This window comes from Callorhinus ursinus, unplaced genomic scaffold (assembly GCF_003265705.2).
Source record: "Callorhinus ursinus isolate GAN/ISIS: 27379988/994484 unplaced genomic scaffold, GSC_fseal_2.0 scaffold12, whole genome shotgun sequence".
NCBI classification, from domain to species: Eukaryota; Metazoa; Chordata; class Mammalia; order Carnivora; family Otariidae; genus Callorhinus; species Callorhinus ursinus.
In genome coordinates this window covers 81,317,704-81,329,419 of record NW_027397074.1, presented here as the reverse complement: position 1 = coordinate 81,329,419, position 11,716 = coordinate 81,317,704, and the positions used below count along the sequence as shown (strand labels likewise).

At 36.2% G+C, this 11,716-nt stretch overlaps 1 pseudogene; it reads left to right on the top strand.

Moving 5' to 3' along the window:
* The first annotated feature begins 10,190 nt into the window (after positions 1–10,190).
* LOC112811004 (ATP synthase peripheral stalk subunit OSCP, mitochondrial pseudogene) lies at positions 10,191–10,925 on the top strand (annotated as a pseudogene).
* Positions 10,926–11,716: the final 791 nt, after the last annotated feature.

Sequence of the window (11,716 nt, the reverse complement as noted above, 5' to 3'; positions counted from 1 at the left end):
CTACTGAGCCATGGCTGGTTATGACCACCAGAGGCAAAGTGGCCAGAGGGGGCTGACTCAATCTGGAGTGGAAGGTGGACACCCGATGCACTGTCAGTGCAAGTAACAAACCCATAGAAAATGAATGGACACAAGCTTCAGCAACATTAGCCTGAGACTGTAGTCCCAGGTAGGTCACACAGTAGACTAGAAGAGTCAGAAATGTAACAAGGTGATCTTGAAACTGATAGATCCATAGAGACTTCACAATCTCTCCATTCATCTCAGGCATTTATCTCAGGTGTGCACAGGGATGATCTGAGAGGATGCAGCAAAACTACAAAACAGGCAATTTTAAAAACCACCTGAATTTTGGGTGCACTTTCAAACCCACATACTGATCTATCAGCAGAGGATGGAAGCTTACTCCTCAAAGCGTTTCAGCACAACAGCATAAGCTACAATGAATTACTGGCTGCTCACAAAGACACCCAGGAAATCCACCTAAATTTTAAATAATCATCGTCATCACCATCATCTAAGGAGAGACATCAGTGATTGAACAACACAGAGGAGGAAGAATCCACAGAATAAGTCCACTCAAGTTACTTAAAATAAATAAACAAACAACAAAGCAAAGGCAACAACCCTCAAGGGGGAAAAAAGTCAGAATACGGAGTTGCTAAATAACCAAAAATATCCAGTTTTCAACAAATAAGATGAGGAAGGCAAAGAACCAGTAGTGGACACATTTCTGAGTAAAAAAAAAAAAGCAATCAGCAGAAATTGTCATTGAGTGGACCAAGATATTTGGTTTGGCAGACAAAGACTTCAAAGCAGATACAACAAAAATATTTAAGCAGTTAAAGGTAACCAAGTTTAAAGGAATAAAGAAAGATACCATGATAATTACACAACCGATAAGGAGTATCAATAAAGCAAAAGAAACAAATGGAAATTCTAGATGTGAAAAGTACAATTATTTTAATGAAAAATTCACTAGATGGGCTCAATAGCAGACTTGAAATGCCATGACATGGGATGCCTGCGTGGCTCAGTTGGTTAAGCATCTGCTTTTGGCTCAGATCATGATCCGAGGGTCCTGGGATCAAGTCCTGCACCGGGGAGCCTGCTTCTCCCTCTGCCTGCTGCCCCCCCCCCCCGCTTGTGCTCTCTTTTTCTCTCTCTCTGACAAATAAATAAATAAATAATCTTTAAAAAAATGACATGACAAGTAATCAGTGAACTTGAACATAGATGAATAGAAATCATCCAATATAAAGAACAGCAACAACAAACTGGGAAAAAAATGTAGGGACCTGTGGTTTAACAGCAGGTGTGCCAACATATAGGTAACGGGAGTCCCAGAGAAGAGAAGAGAGAGGAGCCAACAAACAAACAAACAAACAAAGAGAAAGAGAGAGAAAATTAATGGTAGAAAACTTCTCAGTCTTGATGAATATTTTCAAAATTCCATTCTTCCAATCTCTGATTTTGTTAGGTGTTTCAGTCCTTTTGCTTTTAATGTAATTATCTATATGTTTAGATTTAGCTCTACCACTTAATTAATTTTTACTGTTTTTTCCATCTGTTATCTTATTCCTTTGGGTTATTTGGAAATCTTTGGCATTCCATTTTAATTCCTTTAGTTTGATTTTGACTATACATCTTTTTATATTTTAATGGCTTCTCTAGGGATTATGAAATGCATATGTAATTTTACAGTCTATTTAGAATCAATACTTCACCACTTTTATTATAGTGTGGAAATACTATCACTTTTTAGGTCCCTTTATGCTATAATTGTCATAGAAATTACATATACATACCCTGAAACCATTAAACTCATATTAAAGTACTTGAGAGAATAGCTATTCTATGTACCCAATATTTACTTTTTCTTTTGTGCATCCTTCCTTAGTGATGTTCCAAGTTTCCTTCCAGAATCATTTCCTTCTGTCTTAAAAGTTCTCTCTGGTAGTTATTGTAGGTCAGTTTGCCTGGCTACATATTCTCTTAGTTTTCTCTTATCTGAGAATGTTTTATTTTATCTTCAGTGCTGAAGGATATTTTCACTGGACACAGCATTTTGGGTTAACAGTTTTTTTTCAGTGCTAAAAATGTAGTGCCACTCTGTTCTGGTGTTATGGTTTCCAATGAGGACTGTTCACTCATTAGAATCTTGATTCCCTTGTAAGTAGTCATTTTTTAGGGATTGCATTCAAGGTTTTTATTTGTCTTTAGTTTTCAGGGATTTGATTGTTATATAGGAACAGAGATTATTTGGGTTTCCTACTGATGGTTTCCTCAGATTCTTGAATTGTAGTTTTATGTAAAATTTGAAACATTTTCATTATTTCTTCAAAAATGTTTTTTTCAACACTATACTCCTTCTGGAATTCCAATAACATGAGCATTAGACATTGTATTATAACCCCACAGGTCCTTCAAACTCTGTTCATTTTTTCAATTTTTATTAATATTTGATAATTTTTATTGATCCATTTTCAGGTTCACTCACTTTTTCCTCTTATATCTTTATTCTCCTGTTGAGTGCTTCCAGTGAGTTTTTTTTTTTTTTAAATTTTGGTTATTATGCTTTTTAGTTTATTTGGTTCTTCACTTGCTCTCTTTCTTTGCTGAGCTTATCTATTTTAGCAGATGTTTAAGGAGTGTTCATGACTGTCATTCAAGCATTTTAACAATAGTTGTTTTAATGTCTGCATCAGATCATTTTAACATCTTTATCATCTTAGTATTAGCATGTGTTAATTGTCTTTCTATGTCAGTTGAGATTTGTTGTATGCAGAGTAATTTTTTATTTCATTTTGGGCATTTTGTATATTAAGTCAAAGCTCTGTGTTTTATTGCAATTTTATAGAGAATGATAGTATTTCTGTTTGACTATCAAGACCTGGTTAAGTTTAGTCCTTAGGTTCCAACCTGCCTTCGGGTAGGCTGCGGTTTGAATATGTGTTCAGTTTTCAAAGTATTTTTAGATGTTTACTACACAGGTGTTTACTTGCTATTGGTGAGTCTGTGTCATAGATTACAACTCCTACATAACGTGCTAAAGCCTACAAATATGTCACATTAAGCTATCAGGATCAATAAGCTTAGTGTCTGCCCTCAAGAACATCTTAACCTAATTTCAAAGTCAAGCATGCAAACAACCACATACTGTTTGTAGATATGTACAAAGTTAACATGGAAAACAGAGGAACAAAAAGAAGAAATCTATAGGTCAATATCCGTAGAATTTATTTTCTTTAAATGCAGTATAATTTTTTTTAGATTTTATACTAAAAGGGACATTTCCATCTATTGAAATGGTTTTCATACTGTTATTTTACCTGTACAGAAATAATTTCAAAAGCTTTGACTTAGATCACCATAGTCTAATCATCCTACCTTCACTAACAAGCATGACAGGGAATAATGTAAATGCTATGCACAAGAAATATTTCTAACAGTAATTTGATTAGCAGGTGCTCAATATTCACTAACGGAATGAATATTTCCAGGAAAATCCTAAATTGCTTAAACATTTCTGACTGCATTATTTGCCCTACACATCTTGTGAGCTTAATTAATCACCTCATATACAACCCAGAAAAATAATTATTTGCTGTCATGAATTTGTTTTGTTTTGTCTTGCTATATGCATAGCATTTTGAAAGTACTTACATTGCTAAGACTCAAACTTGGACCACCTTCTAGAAATATTTTGCCTTCCCTCTACTCTGTACTTCCTTCTACTATGTCCCTTTGAGTCTGTAATTGTGTTGGATATATATTCATGTTTTACTTAACTCTTGGCTTTGGCTTTCCTTCAGTACTAACCTACATTGTGCCCCTATGAGCAAGAGTAATTCTAAAAACAGAAAGAAAATAAGGAAGGAAGGAAGGAAGGAAGGGGAAAAAAGAAGAAAGAAAGAAAGAAAGAAAGAAAGAAAGAAAGAAAGAAAGAAAGAAAGAAAGAAAGAAAGAAAGGAAGGAAGGAAGGAAGGAAGGAAGGAAGGAAGGAAGGAAGGAAAGAAGGAAGGAAGGAAGGAAGGAAAAGAAAGAAAGAAAGAAAGAAAGAAAGAAAGAAAGAAAGAAAGAAAGAAAGAAAGAAAGAAAGAAAGAAAGAAAGAAAGAAAAAGAAAGAGAAAAAAAGAAAGAAAAGAAAAAAGGAGGGGATGGAAGGGAAAAATATAGCTGCCAAAGTGTAAATTATAGATAGGGTATTGGATGGATACGTTTGTTTATGCTGGTGAATTTGGGATTCAGAGGAAAAACTAAAGAAAAATACATCATAGCAAGGAATGGTATAGCATAGAAATTTACTCCTTATTCATAATAACAAAATACATTTTCATGTCTGAAAAGGGAATTCAGTTTTCTCTACTTAATGTTATTTGTTTAGTAAGCTTTTAAATAACACGCAGTTTCCTTAACACATAACTCCAAATGCATACAGGGATTGCTCTCCCATTCAAATGGTACTGCTAAGTTGAACTATTGATCTGTGGTGTTTTAATAACAGCATTTCAGTTTACCAGTAACATCACAATATAGGTGTTTAGGTTTAAAACCTACCTTGTGAGGTAAATGTGCGAATAATGCATGAGGATATCTACAAAATTCTATTTATAAATGTCTTTCTCTTAATGAGACTAGTAGAGATAACATTTCTGTATGGTTTCTACGTGCCTAACCAGTTATGTCCCTAAGTCTGTTCTTAGGAATTTAACATGTATTAGAACAACTTGCCTTCTTATTCCAGTATTTATCTGAATGCACCAATTCCTGTTCTGTACTACAGGAGTTGAATTTAATGATTCAGCTAATTTTCATATGGTATTATTTTGTATAGCAAGATTCTTTCTTCTTGCTCACTGTTATCACACAGTCTTGATCTGTGGCCAGAATAAATATGCTGATTAATCTGATATTAATAGATTTGGTTTCTCTTTGTGTAAAATATTTAAGACTTTGGTTGCAAAAGTGCTGTCATCCAAAAGAAAAACTATATTAAAAACAAAAATTAATGCAAGTGACTCAAAGTCACTACCAAAAAAAATTAATTATGAAAGTCATAGCACAAAAGTAAATACCTAGCACGGCACATACTACCATTTCTGGAGGTAACAGAATATTGTTCCAGCACACAAGGGCGCGTGAAAAAACTCTTAGAAAACCAGTGCATTGGCTCACATTTCTACCAACAGAGGACAAGAGTAAGGTCATAAGATCAGATGTGAAAGCATTTCCATAAAATTCATATCGTATGAAGTAACGATAAAATCCTATGTATATCTACCTAATTTCTCTTCAATTAATTTCAATTTTTTCCACTTCTTCTACCTACTTCATTCTGCCTTGCTTGAAAGTTGAAGCCAACAATACCACCACAGCTACCTTCAGACCTATGGTATGTGTACTCATATGTGTTCTGCTGTCTTGCCTATAGAATAGATCAATAACGGTAGCCCTTTCCTTCACTTGGGCATTAGATCTTACTCCCTCTCATCAGCTCTAATATTTGCCATAGTAATTATCCCTCCAGCATAATCAATTTTTTCCTCCTCTATGACTATTCTAATTAGCATAGAAATATGCTGTGCTTTTCTCTCATTAGAAAAGGAAAAATTCCCTCTGACCCTACCTCCTTATCAGTTGCAGTTCCTTGCTGCTCATCAAAGAGCTGTCCAAACTCACTTTACCCCACTCTCCTCTTTCCAGCCTCCTTCAAACCCCTCCATGGAAGCAGTCATCCCATACCAGCATGAAGCTAATTTTGTCAAAGTCACCAACAACCGTCAGTTTCTTAACTCCAACAGTCAGTTCTTATCCTGCATCTTACCTCACCCACCAGCAATACTTGGCACCCATCACCCCTTCCTTGATTCCTTCCTTCTCTTTGATATATTCTTTTTGATTTTCAGAACACTACACCCTCTTGATAGCCTATCAGGCTGTTCTCTTCTTATCACGTCTCCTTTTCTTAATCCTCCTTTCTGTCTGACCTCTTAAAATTGAAGTGTTCCAGGACTCAGTCCTTGATCTCTACTCCATCTATACTCACCACATTGGTGCTTCTATACAGTCTCTTGGATCTGTCTTTATACCAATAAATTCCAAATTTGATGTCTGCAGCTGATACCTCTCTTTTGAACTCCAAACTCATATTTCAAATCTTGATTCATTTCCACTTGGGTATCTAGTAAATATCTGTAAGTGAATATCTAAAAAAATATATACTTGATTATTTAATAAACTTTTCCATTTGGATATTATATTTCAAATTTAACATAATCCTAACTGAACCTCAGATATCCCCCAAAACTGTTTTTTACCTGCATTCTTCATCTTAGTTGACAGCTCAAGCCAAAAAAATTAGATTTATCCTTGAGATCTTTCTCTTACAATATAGCCAATCCTTCAAAAAATTAGGTTGGCTATATCTTCAAAATACACCAACAATTTGCCCACTACTCATATTTCCTCTTCTAACACTTTAGTTCAAGCACCTTTGTTTTTGTTTGCTTGTTTGGTTTTGTTTGGTTTTGGTTTTGGTTAGGATCACTGCAGTAGCCTCCTAATTAGGTCCTTGCTTCCCTCCTTGCCCCATACAAGTACTCTCAATAAAGCAGTTAAAACGACTGTTTTAGAATGTGAGCCATATTCTTATGTCAAACCTAGCTCAAAGTCATCAAATGTTTCTCCCTTCCTTTCAGAGGAAAATCTGAAATTTTTATATACCCCTGTGTCCCGACCTGACTTCTTCCCTTCTTCTTCTTCCCGCTTTGCCCAAGGTGGGACTTACCTTCTTTCCTCTCACTCTCCCCCTCACTTCCTCCAGTGGAGCAGCTCCACTGCTCCTTTGCTGTTCCTAGAAAATTCCAATTATTGCCTTTGCTCTAACTATTCTCTGCCAACAATCCTCTTTCCCTAGATAGCCGCATATCAAACTCCCTTTTATTCTTCAAGTCTTGGCTCAGAGTACATTTTTAGTGAGATCTTCTTCCATAAACTTACTTAAAATCGATTCTCTACATTCCAGAATCAACATTTCTGATCTCCTTTATCTTGCTCTATCTGTGTTAGTATTGTTTTCTAACATTCTATATAACTTACTTATATAGTTGAGTACAGGGATCTTGTATCTGCTTTGTTTACTCATGCATCTCATTTGCTAGAACAATGAACAAAGAGTAGGTATTGACATATAGTAGGTACTCAAAAAATAATTGTTAAACTAATGACATGTGAACAGTTTATTTTAATCTGTGTTTTCACTAGGATATTTCTCAGATTCTACTGGCTCTCCTGGACACCAGACCTAGGGAGCACTTACCACAAGCCTACAATGACAAGATAAAAATTTAAAGGAGTATCTATTCACTAGAGATTCAATGATCCAAATTTGAATTTAAACACTCGGTAGCCACATACGTAACTTCTCTCTAATTTTCAATATTTATTCAATCACATGAATCTCCATCTATTTCTTGTAGACTGTCTGTGCATTTTATAGGGAAGCATTAGAGTCCCTCATCAACATTAGAAATGAGTGACTGTATAGTTATATTTGAATTCCATAATCCCAGGATTCCAATTGTCCTATGACAACTATAATGAGAACCAAATGTGGCAAACATAACTGCAAGGTTTTACATTAAGGAAAGCCATAATAAAACAGAACAACTATAAAGCTTGCTTTACCAGACTGGGTGGATTGTAAGAAGACTTTATCTCCCTACCTCTAAGCTGAGCAAAATATCACGTGCCTATGGAGGTATGTAATGTGATAATGGGATAGGTTGTGTTTTATGAAGAGATTGTAAAACCTGCAAAAAGTTGCCCACAGCCAAAAGGAAATTAGGCCAAGCATAAAAAGCAGATAGCTAGTTGAAAATAAGAATTTTAATAAAATTGAAAATACAGCCTATCTCCCTCTTTTATACTTCTTCAGGCTACCAGTGTTCTCACCCAGCCATGTTTCATTGTTACGACACTGGTAAGTATGAAGAAAGTAGATAAAAGATTTTAGAGCTGGGAAAATATTTTTTGATGTTGAGCTACCTGAAACCTAGTATGGAAGAATTAGTTCACTGATAGCATTAATTTGGCTGTCATATTAATGATATAATGATATAACTGAAAGTGGGTAATATTTTACATGTATTAGAATGAAATAATAATTAGTTTTTGGGTAGAGAAAATTATTGAGAATCTAATCTAGTCTCTCGATTCACAGTCATGAAAACAGGGGATTAGAAAGAGTAATAGTAATAGACGAATTTAAATCCAGCGGAAAATCTGAAATTAAATTCTATCCATTTTGATCCCATCTTTGTATACTTCACTCTACCAGATAGAAATGATTTATAACAAAGTTCAGATGTCCTAACAGGAAAAAAAAAAGATTAATTGAATAGTAACTTTTACTTCCTTAAAGTACTGATATTACCAATATTACCATTAAAATCAGGTTGTAAAAAAAAAAATGCCAACACTTACAGAAGGGCTTCCTTTGTTCCTATCTCTAATAAAACAAGATGGAAAGGAACTTAATTAGTCAAAGGAAACTCCAGCTGTATCTGAATCTATCCAAATTGATGATAAACAGGTTAGCTTTTCTCTAGTTTTGATTCATAATGAAATTCCTTTCTGCAGTGTATAGTTCTCTTCGGTGATTTCATGTTCTTAGAGTAGTACTGACAGTTGAGACCTTTCAAGATATGCACACGACTGTGGAGAGGCGAGGGAGGTCCTCAAAGCCAACTGTTCTCCTAGAACAAAAGCTCCATTTTCATCACACCTACATACACACTTACTTAAATACTGACACACTCCTCATGAGGAAATACATTCCTTCTTTTTTTTTTAACTTAAGTTCAATTTAGCTGGCTTTACAACAAAAAGAGTCCTAACTCATGGGTTAATTTCTGTGTGTGCAACTGCTCTCCCCTTCCTAAGATTTCCCTCTGGGGTAGAGGAAGAGAATGAGGTCAAAAACAGACAGTACCACATAAGCTGACTTCATTCAATGGCCCCTAAGAATTGTGCTTTACCCACATCTAGGAATGCTGAATCCTAATATAGGTCAGATGGTCAAAAACACAAACTGAATGCACAACATGGTTTCTTCTTTCATCTACATGGTAATCTGCACAGACGCAAGGGACAGAATTGGTGGAAGCCTGTTTCATTGTGTTCAGCACAAAGTTAAATTTTAAAGACTGCAAAACAAAAAGAAAAATATACTCTGCTGGCAAAATCACAAAGAGAGGGAGGACTAGTTCTAAGGCCTTCCACAGGGAATAAAGGGAAAATTAAGCTATATAAGTAAAAATCATCCATTCTCATGAACATTTCTGCCTTGTGCTGTGGGGTAATTAAAGTCAATGACTCACTCAGGGTGACGAATCCACCGAGGCATGACTGGGAGGTAATACAAAGCATTGGTTCTAAATAGCACAGTAATGTGGTTTGCTCTGCCTGCCATCTTTAAATCTAGCGGTCTAGGGGTCTCTGTAGGACACAGCCTATATCCACAAGCAAGCTTTGAACTGATTGAGGCAGGCTTCCATGGGTGGCAGCATTGTGAATGCATACTTAAAATTTTCCCCTCTCAAGAAATAGGATCATGGATCCAAGATGAAAATGAAACCTTCTTCAAAGTGGCTGAAGCTTTAAAATCTACCTATCTAAAATTCAGACTCATGTAAGTTTAGAGTCTGATGCTAGAGATTTAGATACACAAAGATGGCATTTGGGAAGGGAAGACATGTGTAAATACAGGAGAGCAAGGGTAGCCTGCAACCCGAGCCTGAGCTAGAATCCATGAGGATGGATTGAAATGTGAGTCAGTTCCTGTTGCCTGTAATCTTGAGGGTAAGGAAGTCCTGCAGGGGAAGCTGGTGCCCTTCATTATTGTAGTGAACACAACTCTGGACCAGAAGAAAGAGCTGAAAGAAGACCCAGAGGAAGAAGGAGCATTGTAGGATAGGTAGCTGTCCCATACCAATGACATGAGCTAGCTGATAAGCTACAATAGGGATGAGTTATAAAGCAGCTGCTGCCTTAATTCTGTCCTCCAAATCTCACTCAAGAATCTCTCTTGTTGCCCACTCTAGTAGGAAACATACATGGAATCTTTGAATAATGGTTTTCAGCTTTCCAATGAAAGAATTTAGTCTATAAGATCCCAACAGGACCTACAGCCACCCAGAGAAGATGGCCGTCCCAGCAGTGTCCGGGCTGTCCCGGCAGGTGCGATGCTTTAGTATGACTGTGGTCAGGCCGTTTTCCAAGCTCGTGCAGCCACCTGTTCAGGTATATGGTATCGAAGGTCGCTATGCCACTGCTCTTTATTCTGCTGCATCTAAACAGAATAAACTGGAACAAGTAGAGAAAGAATTGTTGAGAGTAGCACAAATCTTGAAGGAACCCAAAATGGCTGCTTCCATTATGAATCCCTATATAAAGCGTTCCGTGAAAGTGAAAAACCTAAGTGACATGAGCGCAAAAGAGAGGTTCTCTCCCCTCACATCCAACCTGATCAATTTGCTTGCTGAGAATGGTCGCTTGTACAATACCCCTGGAGTCATCTCTGCCTTTTCAACCATGATGAGCGTCCACCGAGGAGAAGTACCGTGCACAGTGACTACTGCATCTCCTTTAGATGAATCCACTCTTACTGAATTAAAAACGGTCCTGAAGAGCTTCCTAAGTAAAGGCCAAGTCTTGAAATTGGAAGTTAAGACTGACCCGTCAATCATGGGTGGAATGATTGTCCGTATTGGAGAGAGATACGCTGATATGCCTGCGAAAACCAAGATTCAGAAGCTGAGCAGGGCCATGCGGGAAGTTGTCTGAAAGTGTTGATTTTCTGTCAGTGAAAATTCCTAAACTTGGAGCAACAATAAAATGCTTTCTGAACAGAAAAAAAAAAAAAAAAGATCCCAACAGAAAAGCTACATGATTATTGGAATAGAATCTTGGTCACATAGGGGAGAGGAAATAGGACATAGTTTCCACAACAGAATGTTTGTGTGTATTCTGATCATGAACAGGGCAAGAATAATTTTTCCTAACTCTATGGAAATATCACTAACATAAAATTAACTGCATATATATAAAGCATATTGTTTGGTCAGTGTGGACATACACACACACACACACACACACACACACACACACACAGTGAAACCATAACAATCAAGATAATAAAAATATCCATCATCCCCAAAGTTTACATGTGTGCCTTTGTACCCATCCCTCATGCCTCTCTGTCTTCCTAATTCCCATCTCTAGGCAACCTCAAATCTTTCTGTCTCAACAGATTAATTTGAATTTTCTAGAATTTTATGTAAATGGAGTCATAGATATGTATCTTTTATTGTCTGGCTTCTTTCCAGCATAATTATTCTGAAATTCATCTTTGTTGTTGGATATCACCAAAGTTCATTCTTTTTTATGGCTCAGTAGTATACCATTACAAGAATGTATTATAACTTATTTAATTATTCAGTTATTGATAGACATTTGGGTCATTTTTTAGTTTTTAGTTAGCACAAATAAAGCTATTACAAACATTTGCATACATGTCTTCACGTGGAAACATGCTTTCATCTCTTTCAGGTAAATACCTAGGAGTGAAATAGCCAAGTCATGCCATCGGTGTATATATAAATGTTTTCTAAGATGGTTGTGCCTTTTTACATTCCCACTAACAAGATACAAG